At 43.4% G+C, this 15,413-nt stretch overlaps 17 non-coding genes across 17 annotated transcripts; all 17 read left to right on the top strand.

Annotated features, from left to right (window-relative positions):
• The first annotated feature begins 173 nt into the window (after positions 1 to 173).
• LOC140868158 (5S ribosomal RNA) lies at positions 174 to 292 on the top strand. Its single transcript, XR_012145587.1, has one exon. It is a non-coding gene; the product is annotated as a 5S ribosomal RNA (ribosomal RNA).
• A 399-nt stretch (positions 293 to 691) lies between these two features.
• LOC140868881 (5S ribosomal RNA) lies at positions 692 to 810 on the top strand. The gene has a single exon (XR_012146280.1). It is a non-coding gene; the product is annotated as a 5S ribosomal RNA (ribosomal RNA).
• A 7,212-nt stretch (positions 811 to 8,022) lies between these two features.
• Positions 8,023 to 8,141, top strand: LOC140868111 (5S ribosomal RNA). Its single transcript, XR_012145544.1, has one exon. It is a non-coding gene; the product is annotated as a 5S ribosomal RNA (ribosomal RNA).
• A 401-nt stretch (positions 8,142 to 8,542) lies between these two features.
• Positions 8,543 to 8,661, top strand: LOC140867927 (5S ribosomal RNA). The gene has a single exon (XR_012145367.1). It is a non-coding gene; the product is annotated as a 5S ribosomal RNA (ribosomal RNA).
• Positions 8,662 to 9,060: 399 nt separating this feature from the next.
• LOC140869301 (5S ribosomal RNA) lies at positions 9,061 to 9,179 on the top strand. The gene has a single exon (XR_012146680.1). It is a non-coding gene; the product is annotated as a 5S ribosomal RNA (ribosomal RNA).
• A 399-nt stretch (positions 9,180 to 9,578) lies between these two features.
• LOC140870242 (5S ribosomal RNA) lies at positions 9,579 to 9,697 on the top strand. The gene has a single exon (XR_012147212.1). It is a non-coding gene; the product is annotated as a 5S ribosomal RNA (ribosomal RNA).
• A 400-nt stretch (positions 9,698 to 10,097) lies between these two features.
• On the top strand, positions 10,098 to 10,216 carry LOC140868447 (5S ribosomal RNA). Its single transcript, XR_012145865.1, has one exon. It is a non-coding gene; the product is annotated as a 5S ribosomal RNA (ribosomal RNA).
• Positions 10,217 to 10,617: 401 nt separating this feature from the next.
• LOC140868501 (5S ribosomal RNA) lies at positions 10,618 to 10,736 on the top strand. The gene has a single exon (XR_012145915.1). It is a non-coding gene; the product is annotated as a 5S ribosomal RNA (ribosomal RNA).
• Positions 10,737 to 11,137: 401 nt separating this feature from the next.
• On the top strand, positions 11,138 to 11,256 carry LOC140868376 (5S ribosomal RNA). Its single transcript, XR_012145796.1, has one exon. It is a non-coding gene; the product is annotated as a 5S ribosomal RNA (ribosomal RNA).
• Positions 11,257 to 11,655: 399 nt separating this feature from the next.
• LOC140868143 (5S ribosomal RNA) lies at positions 11,656 to 11,774 on the top strand. Its single transcript, XR_012145574.1, has one exon. It is a non-coding gene; the product is annotated as a 5S ribosomal RNA (ribosomal RNA).
• Positions 11,775 to 12,172: 398 nt separating this feature from the next.
• On the top strand, positions 12,173 to 12,291 carry LOC140868296 (5S ribosomal RNA). The gene has a single exon (XR_012145720.1). It is a non-coding gene; the product is annotated as a 5S ribosomal RNA (ribosomal RNA).
• A 400-nt stretch (positions 12,292 to 12,691) lies between these two features.
• LOC140868574 (5S ribosomal RNA) lies at positions 12,692 to 12,810 on the top strand. Its single transcript, XR_012145985.1, has one exon. It is a non-coding gene; the product is annotated as a 5S ribosomal RNA (ribosomal RNA).
• A 399-nt stretch (positions 12,811 to 13,209) lies between these two features.
• LOC140869125 (5S ribosomal RNA) lies at positions 13,210 to 13,328 on the top strand. The gene has a single exon (XR_012146515.1). It is a non-coding gene; the product is annotated as a 5S ribosomal RNA (ribosomal RNA).
• Positions 13,329 to 13,728: 400 nt separating this feature from the next.
• On the top strand, positions 13,729 to 13,847 carry LOC140870298 (5S ribosomal RNA). Its single transcript, XR_012147265.1, has one exon. It is a non-coding gene; the product is annotated as a 5S ribosomal RNA (ribosomal RNA).
• Positions 13,848 to 14,242: 395 nt separating this feature from the next.
• Positions 14,243 to 14,361, top strand: LOC140868563 (5S ribosomal RNA). The gene has a single exon (XR_012145974.1). It is a non-coding gene; the product is annotated as a 5S ribosomal RNA (ribosomal RNA).
• A 399-nt stretch (positions 14,362 to 14,760) lies between these two features.
• Positions 14,761 to 14,879, top strand: LOC140868865 (5S ribosomal RNA). The gene has a single exon (XR_012146264.1). It is a non-coding gene; the product is annotated as a 5S ribosomal RNA (ribosomal RNA).
• A 45-nt stretch (positions 14,880 to 14,924) lies between these two features.
• Positions 14,925 to 15,043, top strand: LOC140870273 (5S ribosomal RNA). The gene has a single exon (XR_012147242.1). It is a non-coding gene; the product is annotated as a 5S ribosomal RNA (ribosomal RNA).
• The last annotated feature ends 370 nt before the right edge of the window (positions 15,044 to 15,413 follow it).

Below are 15,413 nucleotides of genomic sequence, written 5' to 3'. Positions count from 1 at the left end.
TCCGTCTCTTAGACCGAGATACTTGGTGTAGGTATAAAGAGGAGCTTCGTGTGAACAGGCTGAAGATCCCGTAACTCTTAGCCGATCGAAAGTTATGTCCGTTTGAAACTGCAGCTCCTGTTCCTCTGATCCGCAATTCGAGAGACAAAAAAATAAAGAATTCATTCACTGTTGGGTGTGATCATACCAGCACTAATGCACCGGATCCCATCAGAACTCCGAAGTTAAGCGTGTTTGGGCGAGAGCAGTACTAGGATGGGTGACCCCTTGGGAAGTCCTCGTGTTGCACCCCTTTTTCATTAATTTCTTTTTTTCTTACTCGTACTTCTTGTTTTTCCGATTCCTCGCCGTCCTATTTCCGACTTTTTCAGTCCAATCCGCGGATAGAAAAGATGCAATAGACTTAATCACACGACGTGAACGTGCGATCTGGGTGATGCAGGATGCTTCACTGGTTCCCAGCGTGCCCTACGGGAAAAACGCCCCGAAATGCCATCTTCGGGTTGTAATTTGAGCGTCTCCGTCTCTTAGACCGAGATACTTGCTGTAGGTATCGAGAGGAGCTTCGTGTGAATGGGCTGAAGCTCCCGTAACTCTTAGCCGATCGAAAGTTATGTCCGTTTGAAACTGCAGCTCCTATTCCTCCGATCCGCAATTCGAGAGACAAAACAATAAAAATTCATTCACTATTGGGTGCGATCATACCAGCACTAATGCACCGCATCCCATCAGAATTCCGAAGTTAAGCTTGCTTGGGCGAGAGCAGTACTAGGATGGGTGACCCCCTGGTAAGTCCTCGTGTTGCACCCCTTTTTCATTAATTTCTTTTTTTCTTACTCGTACTTCTTATTTTTCCGATTTCCCGCCGTCCTATTACCGACTCTTTCAGTCCAATCCGCGGATAGAAAAGATGCAATAGACTTAATCACACGACGTGAACGTGCGATCTGGGTGACGCGGGCCGCTTCGGTGGGTTCCAGCCCGACATACGGGAAAAACGCCCCGAAAGACCATCTCCGTTTTGTAATTTGAGCGTCTCCGTCTCTTTAACCTAGATACTTGTTGTAGGTATAAAGAGGAGCTTCGTGTGAACAGGCTGAAGCTCCCGTAACTCTTAGCCGATCGAAAGTTATGTCCGTTTGAAATTGCAGCTCCTGTTCCTCTAATCCGCAATTCGAGAGACAAAAAAATAAAGAATTCATTCACTGTTGGGTGCGATCATATTCTTAGTCCTTTGTAAGTACTTAAGAATGTCCTTCACGGCTTTCCAATGCATTTGACCGGGATTAGCTTGATATCTGCTCGTGACACTCAGAGCAAATGCTACATCCGGTCTGGTAGATATCATCCCATACATGATACTACCTATGGCTGATGCATATGGTACATGTGTCATTTTCTCTATCTCTTCATCAGTCTTGGGACACATACACTTGGATAGGGAAACTCCATGACACATAGGTAGATGTCCTCTCTTGGACCCATCCATTGAAAACCGTTTCAATATGGTGTCGATGTAGGTTGCTTGAGTGAGTCCTATCATTCTCTTAGATCTATCTCTATAGATCTGTATCCCTAGAATATAGGATGCCTCACCCAAATCCTTCATCGAGAATCTACCTGATAACCATATCTTTGTTGACTGCAACATCCCTACGTCATTCCCAATGAGTAGGATGTCATCAACATAAAGTACTAAGAATGTCACAGCATCCTTAACTACTTTCTTGTACACGCATGGTTCCTCCGGGTTCTTGATGAAACCAAAATCCTTTATTGTTTCATCAAATTTCTGGTTCAAATTCTTGATGCTTGTTTGAGACCATAGATTGATCTCTGAAGCTTGCATACCTTATGCTCGCTTCCCATGGATGTGTATCCCTCAGGCTGCGTCATATAGATCTCTTCCTTAATGTTTCCATTAAGAAATGCAGTCTTCACATCCATTTGCCATATCTCATAGTCATACCAAGCAGCTATGGCAATAAGGATTCTTATGGACTTGAACATTGCAACTTGTGAAAAGGTTTCATCATAGTCAACTCCTTGTCTTTGAGTATAACCTTTCGCTACCAATCGTGCCTTGTAGGTCAATACCTTACCATCAGGCCCAAGCTTTCTCTTGTAGATCCATTTACACCCTATTGGAACAATTCCATCGGGAGGATCAACTAAAGACCAAACTTGGTTTGTATGCATCGAATCTATTTCCGACTGCATAGCTTCAAGCCATAAATTTGAATCCGCATCAGAAATTGCTTCCTTGAAGTTTCTTGGATCACATCCAACATCGGGTTCATCTTGATCCCCTTCAAGAAGAAGACCATATCGAATGGGAGGTCTAGAAGTCCTCTCGGATCTTCTAGGTATAGGCGTGTGCATCAATGGTTCCTGAGGTGTAGGATCATTATTTTGTATTTCGGATTCTTCTCGAATTTCTTCGAGTTCCATCATCTCGCCTTTCTTATCCAATAAGAACTCCTTCTCCAAGAAGGTGACATTCCTTGAAACAAACACCTTTGTTTCAGCAGGATGATAGAAATAATATCCGATTGAATTCTTCGGATACCCTACAAAATAACATAAGGTGGATCGACTATCCAACTTATCTCTCACTATCTGCTTCACGTAAGCAGGACATCCCCAAAACCTCAAGTACGAATACTTAGGAGCTTTGCCATTCCATAACTCGTATGGTGTTTTGTCCACTGCTTTGGTGTGGACGTTGTTCAACAACAACACCGTCGTTTCAAGCGCGTAGCCCCAAACTGAAGGTGGAAGCTCAGTGAAGCTCATCATGGATCGAACCATGTCCAACAAAGTTCGATTACGACGCTCCGATACACCATTCAGCTGAGGTGTCATAGGAGGAGTCCACTGAGAGAGAATCCCATTCTCTTTCAGATAGTCCAAAAACTCGGTACTTAAGTATTCTCCACCTCGATCCGATCGAAGAGCTTTAATACTTTTACCTAGCTTGTTTTCTACTTCAGCCTTGAATTCTTTGAACTTTTCAAATGCTTCAGACTTATATTTCATTAAATATAAATACTCATACCTAGAATAATCATCAGTAAAGGTAATGAAGTAGGTGTGGCCATATTGAGTACCAATTCTAAATGAACCACAAACGTCTGTATGGATCAAATCCAACAGATTTTGACTACGCTCAGGTTTCCCCTTAAAAGGAGATTTAGTAATTTTTCCTTTCAGGCAGGACTCACAAGTAGGTAGAGAGTTAATATCAGACATATCAAACATGCCCTCTCCCACTAGCTTGTTCATCCTCCTTGAGGAAATATGACCTAGCCTAGCATGCCAAAGGTTTGCCGGGTTTTGACTATCGATTTTCCTTTTGTTTGTTGTTACCGGTTTATCAACATAATTTATTGGAACGTCTTTTAATTTTAAGTTATATAGATCATTTTCAAGTTGTCCATTTCCAATCAAACATTCATTCTTGTAAATATTGCAAATCTCATTCACAAAATTGCAAGAATAACCATCTCTATCAAGCATAGAAACAGAAATAATGTTTTTAATAAAATCTGGAACAAATAAAACATCTATCAAAAATAACTTAAAATTGTTCTGCAAAATTAAATAAATGTCTCCTATAGCTTTGGATTTATCTCTGGAACCATTCCCGAGCCTTGACTGGGTCTCACCCATCCTTAGCCTATTACTTCTTGTCATCATTTGCAACTCATTGCAAATATGAGATCTACATCTGGTATCCAATACCCAAGAAGTAGTATTAAGAAAAACATTTATTTCAATGTAAAACATACCATTTGCAGTTCTCAACTGCTCGAGGTATTCCTTGCAGTTACATTTCCAATGACCGGGTTTCTTGCAGTGATGGCAAACTTGTTTAGACTTGTCCAATTTTTCATGTAACATTTGGCCTTGAGATCATGGTCCAACCATTTCTCTAGTTCGGCCAACCTTTCGGCAGTTACATCAGCCGGGGCTGTTTTCGGAGAAGCCTTTTCTAACACTTAGAAAATCTTTTCCGAACTTAGGACAATCTTAACTTATGGAATCATTCTGTATTGTTTGCGCCAGTAAGTTCGTTTTGTTGGAGAATTGAAACATGTGGATTGCGAAGATTCATCATAATGATATACTGAGATGAAACAGACAATTATCGATGATTATTTAATTAATTTACTAAGACATAAAATATGGCGAAATTTATTTTATGAATCTCACTCCCACTTTTTTAACGGTTTCACTACCCTCTAGTAAAAACGGGAAACTGTTTTCCTTAGTGGGAACATGGAGTCCAATTGACAAACTATGGTCCCGAATAATATCAGCCAACCATAATTTTCAAAAGGTAGAGCCCAATTGCTTCCAAAGCAACCTCCACGTTTTTACCTCATGTCCAATAAGGGCCCAATAATATGACGCCGTTTATTGTGACATGTCAAGATGACCCATCAATATTAAGTTGTGATGGACGGTTGCCATGTGGATCCCCCAATAATATGAGCCGATTCCATGGGAGTTCCACCCAACTTACAACATGTGTCGATCCAATGTACAGCTTTCCGACGAACGGGCCCCCCCAATAATATGAGCCGGACCGTATCCGCGGGTAGCATCTCATACATTGATCGTTGATGGAAGGTAGGAACATTTAAACAATATTTAAATTTCCTTTATTTATCTTGATATCAATTTTAAATCATATTTAAAATGAGGGATTTTAATTTTGAAAATTTGTCTCATCATTTTAAAAATTTGTATGCTTGCGGGATTCATACAATTTTGTCTAAAACATGCATACAACTATAATATCATATATTATATAGGATGATCGATTCCATTTCTAATCGACCCGTGGTTGCCAATCACGAGTCTAAGTCCAATCCTAGGTAATATGCAGGTATGCAATGCAATCCTATTACATTGAGCTTCCAATTTACATTTTTTCTGTCTTTATTGTCTGCTGGGCCCACCTCCATCTTCAAATCTTCATCTCCCACTAAGTCTAATGTATTTACAATAAATAACCATGACAAGTAGGGGATACATTTTAAGGGGTGGGAACGGGCCATAAACCAGACCCACTTTTATTACATATGACAATTCATATTGGGCCATAAACCAGGCCCATTAATAAATCCAACAACAATAAAAACAAATGTAAATTCCTAACATACACCTACAAAATTGGTCATGGCAATCGATCATCCTTATCCAATAACATTTAATTCAAAATTAATTTATTGGATAACATGCAATGGCAATTAAATTTAAAAGGATAAAATCATATTCCATATATAAAATATTATTTTACATACAAAATCATATTTTATCTTTTTATCAAATAAAATCATATTTTACATATAAAATCCAATTTTATACATAAAATCATATTTTACTCAATATTTCCATAAGATCATATCTTATCATCAATTGTACCAAAAATAATTAATTTCATAAAATCTGATTTAACGGATAAAATCTATAAATTTTCCAAAAATTCAAATTTATCCAAAAATCAATTTTGAAATTTTCGGACTCGAACAATTCGATCCGATGCCTTGTGGACCAATCAAAAACAATTTTCGACCAGACCAAAAATAGAATTTTAACATATTAAAATTTTAATTTTAAAATTAAAAAATTATTTTTCGCGGGCCGCCCGGGACGCTCCCGGGCTGCCCGCGCCCCAAAGGGGCTCGGGCCGGGCAGCGACGATCGCTGCCCTGTGCGCTGGGCAGCGCACGCGACCCTCGCTGCCCCCCGGGCAGCGATCCAATCGCTGCCCCCCGGGCAGCGATCCAATCGCTGCCCGTGTTTTGCCCGAAAAAAAATTTTTTATTTTTAAAAAAAAAATTATTTTGTTTCAAAAATCGAGGCTTAAAAATTTTTTGTACAATCGATTAATTTAATCGCTTGATCTGAGCAACCTGGCTCTGATACCACTGTTGGAGAACGGCGATCAGATCAATCAGAATTGATACCCGGTGCAGCGGAAGTTTAAAAATTTTATATGGAACGATTCCATAATGGGTATCAAAACTTTACGATTAAATTGTGTGTGTAAAAATTAAATAACAATTATAAATTTTTACCTCCAATCTCGAATCGAGATTATGGACACCAACAGATTACTCTGTTCTTGTTGTATATCCCTGGAACTGATGGACGAACTGTTCTTCAATCAGGTCCACGAACAGAGATTTAATCTCTCTGATAGATTGCACTAGAAAATCTATCAGAAGTTTCTACGAAGAGAATTAACGAATTTGATCCGTTAAACCAGACTGCAAATTCAAAATTCACAGGCTGGATTTTCCTGATAGAGAGAGGGAGGGGGCGGCCACTTTAGAGAGAAAAACAACTAGGTTTTCGAAAATTGTGACCTCTGATTTCTAATTTCTGTACTGCAATAACTTATTTATAATGTGGGCTGCTAACAGCTTAGAGCCCATTAGTCATAAGTTCAAGCCTGACAAGCAAAGCCCGCATGTTCAGAAATTAATATAAAATTCATCATGACTCCGATTGATAAACCGATTTCACCAATGTGCACAGAAACCATTTTTGCACCTTTTAAAGTCAAGATAAATTTTTTTGAATCCGAATTCAGTGATTTCCAAAAATGCCCATCCCTATGTCATTTTAGGAAATCTTACTCCTCTACTCTTAAATAAGAAGTCCCACTTCTTTGTTCATTAAATTTAACTCTTTAAATTTAACTATCTCAACGGGGATTAAAAATCCATTACTCTGTGTGACCCTCAATGGTTCAGGGATACAGCTAGCCGTGGGCTCACAACTCCTTGTGACTCGGAACAATAATTTCCGACTTGCCCATCGAATCATGGTAAGAGTGCCTAGCAACATCGCCCCATGATTCCCTAGGTATCACTGATAGTGCCTACAAGAACCAATAGATTTTGGTTAGCATACAGTACGGTCCCTTCATCCATATATCCCGATCGAATCAACAAACATTGGTAAATCGAGAGTCGTTCGAGATTTGATAACTATGCAACGCATCTTGAAGATCAAATAGTGACATCGCATGTGCTACTAAGAAACCATTTCTTAAAACACATCATGTACTCTGGCCAGAGATTTGTCACACTAATATCTCCTCATATTGCATAGGATATCCACACTCGCAAGTATGTGGTGAATCCTTGACAACAAAGCATCGACTCCTAGATGTGTTGTAACTGTACCCAATCCCGACACCTGATGACCCCAATAGAGTCGGTAAACGAGTCAAAGCACAGTACTAGCATATAGAGTCTCAATGATGTTTCAAGTAGTAAGGACTAATGGTGTACAACCAAAACCGCGGACTTTATCCACTCGATAAGTGATAACCACTTGGAAAGTTCGGATAGGGTAATTCGATCATTCATCGTATGAATATCCATTTGCATGCTTCGAACATCTCTATGTTCCTTACCAATGAAACGTGGTACTCTGCATCGCAAATGCTAGTCTCAAACTCGAGCGATCCTTATCCTTATTATCGGACGACTCAATCGACTAGGAACTGTTTAGAATATACAGTGACTATAAGATGTGTTTAATGATAGTCATCTCCATGCACTACCACATCTTACATACACTATAATATATTCAAGGTCTTTATCAAAACAACAATAGTATATCACAATATAACAATATGAAGAAAGATAAAGTCATTGCCATTAATAAAATTGTAAATTATATTAAACAAAAGATTGTTTATACAAAGAGTCATCAAAGCCCTTAGCCACAAGTTGGCTCACCGGGCACCCACTCTTTCAGGTCCCAGTGCGACATACGGGAAAAATGCCCCGAAAGACCATCTCCATTTTGGAATTTGAGCGTCTCCGTCTCTTTAACCTAGATACGCACTATAGGTATCGAGTGGAGCTTCGCGTGAGCAGGCTGAAGCTCCAGTAACTCTCAGCCGATTGAAAGTTATGTCCGTTTGAAACTGCAGCTCCTGTTCCTCCGATCCGCAATTCGAGAGACAAAAAAATAAAGAATTCATTCACTATTGGGTGCAATCATACCAGCACTAATGCACCGGATCCCATCAGAACTCCGAAGTTATACGTGCTTGGGCAAGAGCAGTACTAGGATAGGTGACCCCCTGGGAAGTCCTCGTGTTGCACCCCTTTTTTAATTAGTTTCTTTATTTCTTACTCGTACATCTTGTTCTTCCGATTCCTCTCCGTCCTATTTCCGACTCTTTCAGTCCAATCCACGGATAGAAAAGATGCAATAGACTGAATCACACGACGTGAACGTGCGATCTGGGTGACGCGGGCCACTTCGGTGGGTCCCAGCACGTCCTACGAGAAAAATGCCCCCAAAGACCATCTTCGGGTTTGAATTTGAGCTTCTCCGTCTCTTAGACCGAGATACGCGTTGTAGGTATCGAGAAGAGCTTCGCGTGAGCAGGCTGAAGCTCCCGTAACTCTCAGCAGATCGAAAGTTATGTCCGTTTGAAACTGCAGCTCCTGTTCCTCTGATCCGCAATTCGAGAGACAAAAAAATAAAGAATTCATTCACTGTTGGTTGCGATCATACCAGTACTAATACACCGGATCCCATCAGAACTCTGAAGTTAAGCATGCTTGGGCGAGAACAGTACTAGGATGGGTGACCCCCTGGGAAGTCCTCGTGTTGCACCCCTTTTTTATTAATTTCTTTTTTTCTTACTCGTACTTCTTATTTTTCCGATTTCTCGCCGTCCTATTACCGACTTTTTCAGCCCAATCCGCGGATAGAAAAGATGCAATAGACTTAATCACACGACGTGAACGTGCGATCTGGGTGATGCAGGCCGCTTCAGTGGGTCCCAGCGCGCCCTACGGGAAAAACGCCCTGAAAGACCATCTCTGGTTTGTAATTTGAGCGTCTCCGTCTCTTAGACCGAGATACTTGCTGTAGGTATCAAGAGGAGCTTCGTGTGAACAGGCTGAAGCTCCCGTAACTTTTAGCCGATCGAAAGATTTGTCCGTTTGAAACTGCAGCTCGTGTTCCTCCGATCCGCAATTCGAGAGACAAAACAATAAAAATTCATTCACTATTGGGTGCGATCATACCAGCACTAATGCACCGGATCCCATCAGAACTCCGAAGTTAAGCGTGCGTGGGCGAGAGCAGTACTAGGATGGGTGACCCCCTGGGAAGTCCTCGTGTTGCACCCCTTTTTCATTAATTTCTTTTTTTCTTACTCGTACTTCTTGTTTTTCTGATTCCTCGCCGTCCTATTACCGACTCTTTCAGTCCAATCCGCGGATAGAAAAGATGCAATAGACTTAATCACACGACGTGAACGTGCGATCTGGGTGACGCAGGCCGCTTCAGTGGGTCCCAGCGCGCCCTACGGGAAAAATGCCCCGAAAGACCATATCCGGGTTGTAATTTGAGCGTCTCCGTCTCTTAGACCGAGATACTTGCTGTAGGTATCGAGAGGAGTTTCGTGTGAACAGGCTGAAGCTCCCGTAACTCTTAGCCGATCTAAAGTTATGTCCGTTTGAAACTGCAGCTCCTGTTCCTCCGATCCGCAATTCGAGAGACAAAACAATAAAAATTCATTCACTATTGGGTGCGATCGTACCAGCACTAATGCACCAGATCCCATCAGAACTCCGAAGTTAAGTGTGCTTGGGCGAGAGCAGTACTAGGATGGGTGACCCCCTGGGAAGTCCTCGTGTTGCACCCATTTTTCATTAATTTCTTTTTTTCTTACTCGTACTTCTAATTCTTCCGATTCCTCTCCGTCCTATTTCCGACTCTTTCAGTCTAATCCGCGGATAGAAAAGATGCAATACACCGAATCATACAATGTGAACGTGCGATCTGGTTGACGCGGGCCGCTTCGGTGGGTCCCAGCGCGACATACGGGAAAAATGCCCTGAAAGACCATCTCCATTTTGGAATTTGAGCGTCTCCATCTCTTTAACCTAGATACGCACTATAGGTATCGAGTGGAGCTTCGCGTGAGCAGGCTGAAGCTCCAGTAACTCTCAACCGATCGAAAGTTATGTCCGTTTGAAACTGGAGCTCCTGTTCCTCCGATCCGCAATTCGAGAGACAAAAAAATAAAGAATTCATTCACTATTGGGTGCGATCATACCAGCACTAATGCACCGGATCCCATCAGAACTCCGAAGTTATGCGTGCTTAGGCAAGAGCAGTACTAGGATAGGTGACCCCCTGGGAAGTCCTCGTGTTGCACCCCTTTTTTAATTAGTTTCTTTTTTTTTTACTCTTACATCTTGTTCTTCCGATTCATCTCCGTCCTATTTCCGACTCTTTCAGTCCAATCCACGGATAGAAAAGATGCAATAGACTGAATCACACGACGTGAACGTGCGATCTGGGTGACGCGGGCCACTTCGGTGGGTCCCAGCACGTCCTACGAGAAAAATGCCCCCAAAGACCATCTTCGGGTTTGAATTTGAGCTTCTCCGTCTGTTAGACCGAGATACCCGCTGTAGGTATCGAGAAGAGCTTCGCGTGAGCAGGTTGAAGCTCCCTTAACTCTCAGCAGATCGAAAGTTATGTCCGTTTGAAACTGCAGCTCCTGTTCCTCCGATCCGCAATTCGAGAGACAAAAAAATAAAGAATTAATTCACTGTTGGGTGCGATCATACCAGTACTAATGCACCGAATCCCATCAGAACTCCGAAGTTAAGCATGCTTGGGCGAGAACAGTTCTAGGATGGGTGACCCCTTGGGAAGTCCTCGTGTTGCACCCCTTTTTCATTAATTTCTTTTTTTCTTACTCGTTCTTCTTATTTTTACGATTTCTCGCCGTCCTATTACCGACTTTTTCAGTCCAATCCGCGGATAGAAAAGATGCAATAGACTTAATCACATGACGTGAACGTGCGATCTGGGTGATGCAGGCCGCTTCAGTGGGCCCCAGCGCGCCCTAAGGGAAAAACTCCCCGAAAGACCATCTCTGGGTTGTAATTTGAGCGTCTCCGTCTCTTAGACCGAGATACTTGCTGTAGGTATCAATAGGAGCTTCGTGTGAACAGGCTGAAGCTCCCGTAACTTTTAGCCGATCGAAAGTTATGTCCGTTTGAAACTGCAGCTCCTGTTCCTCCGATCCGCAATTCGAGAGACAAAAAAAATAAAGAATTCATTCACTGTTGGGTGCGATCATACCAGCACTAATGCGGCGGATCCCATCAGAACTACGAAGTTAAGCGTGCTTGGGCGAGAGCAGTACTAATATGGGTGACCCCCTGGGAAGTCCTCGTGTTGCACCCCTTTTTCATTAATTTCTTTTTTTCTTACTCGTACTTCTTGTTTTTCCGATTCCTCGCCGACCTATTTCCGACTTTTTCAGTCCCATCCGCGGATAGAAAAGATGCAATAAACTTAATCACACGACGTGAACGTGCGATCTGGGTGACGCAGGACGCTTTAGTGGGTCCCAGCGCGCCCTACGGGAAAAACGCCCCGAAAGACCATCTCTGGGTTGTAATTTGAGCGTCTCCGTCTCTTAGACCGAGATACTTGGTGTAGGTATCGAGAGGAGCTTCGTGTGAACAGGCTGAAGCTCCCGTAACTCTTAGCCGATCGAAAGTTATGTCCGTTTGAAACTGCAGCTCCTGTTTCTCCGATCCGCAATTCGAGAGACAAAACAATAAAAATACATTCACTGTGGGGTGCGATCATAACAGCACTAATGCACCGGATCCCATCAGAACTCCGAAGTTAAGCGTGCTTGGGTGAGAGCAGTACTAGGATGGTTGACCCCCTTGGAAGTCCTCGTGTTGCACCCCTTTTTCATTAATTTTTTTTTCTTACTCGTACTTCTTATTTTTCCGATTCCCCGCCGTCCTATTACCGACTCTTTCAGTCCAATCCGCGGATAGAAAAGATGCAATAGACTTAATCACACGACGTGAACGTGCGATCTGGGTGACGCAGGCCGCTTCAGTGGGTCCCAGCACGCCCTACGGGAAAAACGCCCCGAAAGACCATCTTTGGGTTGTAATTTGAGCGTCTCCGTCTCTTAGACCGATATACTTGCTGTAGGTATAAAGAGGAGCTTCGTGTGAAAAGGCTGAAGCTCCCGTAACTCTTAGCCGATCGAAAGTTATGTCCGTTTGAAACTGCAGCTCCGGATCCTCCGATCCGCAATTCGAGAGACAAAAAAATAAAGAATTCATTCACTGTTGGGTGCGATCATACCAGCACTAATGCACCGGATCCCATCAGAACTCCGAAGTTAAGCGTGCTTGGGCGAGAGCAGTACGAGGATGGGTGACCCCCTGGGAAGTCCTTGTGTTGCACCCCTTTTTCATTAATTTCTTTTTTTCTTAATCTTACTTCTAATTCTTCCGATTCCTCTCCGTCCTATTTCCGACTCTTTCAGTCCAATCCACGGATAGAAAAGATGCAATAGACTGAATCACACGACGTGAACATGCGATCTGGGTGACGCGGGCCATTTCGGTGGGTCCCAGCATGTCCTACGAGAAAAATGCCCTCAAAGACCATCTTCGGGTTTGAATTTGAGCTTCTCCGTCTCTTAGACCGAGATACGCGTTGTAGGTATCGAGAAGAGCTTCGCGTGAGCACGTTGAAGCTCCCGTAACTCTCAGCAGATCGAAAGTTATGTCCGTTTGAAACTGCAGCTCCTGTTCCTCCGATCCGCAATTCGAGAGACAAAAAAATAAAGAATTCATTCATTGTTGGGTGCGATCATACCAGTACTAATGCACCGGATCGCATCAGAACTTCGAAGTTAAGCGTGCTTGGGCGAGAGCAGTATTAGGATGGGTGACCCCCTGGGAAGTCTTCGTGCTGCACCCCTTTTTCATTAATTTCTTTTTTTCTTACTCGTACTTCTTGTTTTTCCGATTCCTCGCCGTCCTATTTCCGACTTTTTCAGTCCAATCCGCGGATAGAAAAGATGCAATAGACTTAATCACACGACGTGAACGTGCGATCTGGGTGACGCAGGACGCTTTAGTGGGTCCCAGCGCGCCCTACGGGAAAAACGCCCCGAAAGACCATCTCCGGGTTGTAATTTGAGCGTCTCCGTCTCTTAGACCGAGATACTTGGTGTAGGTATCGAGAGGAGCTTCGTGTGAACAGGCTGAAGCTCCCGTAACCCTTAGCCGATCGAAAGTTATGTCCGTTTGAATCTGCAGCTCCTGTTCCTCCGATCCGCAATTCGAGAGACAAAACAATAAAAATTCATTCACTGTTAGGTGCGATCATAACAGCACTAATGCACCGCATCCCATCAGAACCCCGAAGTTAAGCGTGCTTGGGCGAGAGCAGTACTAGGATGGGTGACCCCCTGGGAAGTCCTCGTGCTGCACCCCTTTTTCATTAATTTCTTTTTTTCTTACTCGTACTTCTTATTTTTCCGATTCCCCGCCGTCCTATTACCGACTCTTTCAGTCCAATCCGCGGATAGAAAAGATGCAATAGACTTAATCACACGACGTGAACGTGCGATCTGGGTGACGCAGGCCGCTTCAGTGGGTCCCAACACGCCCTATGGGAAAAACGCCCCGAAAGACCATCTCCGGGTTGTAATTTGAGCGTCTCCGTCTCTTAGACCGAGATACTTGCTGTAGGTATAAAGAGGAGCTTCGTGTGAACAGGCTGAAGCTCCCGTAACTCTTAGCCGATCGAAAGTTATGTCCGTTTGAAACTGCAGCTCCGGATCCTCCGATCCGCAATTCGAGAGACAAAAAAATAAAGAATTCATTCACTGTTGGGTGCGATCATACAAGCACTAATGCACCGGATCTCATCAGAACTCCGAAGTTAAGCGTGCTTGGGCGAGAGTAGTATTAGGATGGGTGACCCCCTGGGAAGTCCTCGTGTTGCACCCTTTTTCATTAATTTCTTTTTTTCTTACTCGTACTTCTTGTTTTTCCGATTCCTCGCCGTCCTATTACCGACTCTTCAGTCCAATCCGCGGATAAAAAAGATGCAATAGACTTAATCACACGACGTGAACGTGCGATCTGGGTGACGCAGGCCGCTTCAGTGGGTCCCAGCACGCCCTACGGGAAAAATGCCCCGAAAGACCATATCCAGGTTGTAATTTGAGCGTCTCCGTCTCTTAAATCGAGATACTTGCTGTAGGTATCGAGAGGAGCTTCGTGTGAACAGGCTGAAGCTCCCGTAACTCTTAGCCGATCGAAAGTTATGTCCGTTTGAAACTGCAGCTCCTGTTCCTCCGATCCGCAATTCGAGAGACAAAAATAAAAATTCATTGACTATTGGGTGCGATCATACCAGCACTAATGCACCGGATCCCATCAAAACTCCGAAGTTAAGCGTGCTTGGGTGAGAGCAGTGCTAGGATGGTTGACCCCCTGGGAAGTCCTCGTGTTGCATTCCTTTTTCATTAATTTCTTTTTTTCTTACTCGTACTTCTTGTTTTTCCGATTCCTCGCCGTCCTATTTTCGACTCTTTCAGTCCAATTCGCGGATAGAAAAGATGCAATAGACTTAATCACACGACGTGAACGTGCGATCTGGGTGACGCAGGATGCTTCAGTGGGTCCCAGCCCGTCCTACGGGAAAAACGCCCCGAAAGATCATCTTCGGGTTGTAATTTGAGCGTCTCCGTCTCTTAGACCGAGATACTTGCTGTAGGTATCGAGAGGAGCTTCGTATGAACAAGCTGAAGCTCCCGTAACTCTTAGCCGATCGAAAGTTATGTCCGTTTGAAACTGCAGCTCCTGTTCCTCCGATGCGCAATTCGAGAGACAAAACAATAAAAATTCATTCACTATTCGGTGCGATCATACCAGCACTAATGCACCGGATCCCATCAGAACTCCGAAGTTAAGCGTGCTTGGGCGAGAGCAGTACTAGGATGGGTGACCCCCTTGGAAGTCCTCGTGTTGCACCCCTTTTTCATTAATTTCTTTTTTTCTTACTCGTATTCATTCACTATTGGGTGCGATCATACCAGCACTAATGCACCGGATCCCATCAGAACTCCGAAGTTAAGCGTGCTTGGGCGAGAGCAGTACTAGGATGGGTGACCCCCTTGGAAGTCCTCGTGTTGCACCCCTTTTTCATTAATTTCTTTTTTTCTTACTCGTACTTCTAATTCTTCCGATTCCTCTCCGTCCTATTTCCGACTCTTTCAGTCCAATCCGCGAATAGAAAAGATGCAATAGACTGAATCATACGATGTGAACGTGCGATCTGGGTGACGCGGGCCGCTTTGGTGGGTCCCAGCGCAACATACGGGAAAAATGCCCCAAAAGACCATCTTCGTTTTGGAATTTGAGTGTCTCCGTCTCTTTAACCTAGATACGCACTATAGGTATCGAGTGGAGCTTCGTGTGAGCAGGCTGAAGCTCCAGTAACTCTCAGCCGATCGAAAGTTATGTCCGTTTGAAACTGCAGCACCTGTTCCTCCGATCCGCAATTCGAGA

Source organism: Henckelia pumila, chromosome 4 (assembly GCF_033568475.1).
Source record: "Henckelia pumila isolate YLH828 chromosome 4, ASM3356847v2, whole genome shotgun sequence".
NCBI classification, from domain to species: domain Eukaryota; kingdom Viridiplantae; phylum Streptophyta; class Magnoliopsida; order Lamiales; family Gesneriaceae; genus Henckelia; species Henckelia pumila.
This window is presented reverse-complemented; position numbering and strand designations above follow the sequence as displayed.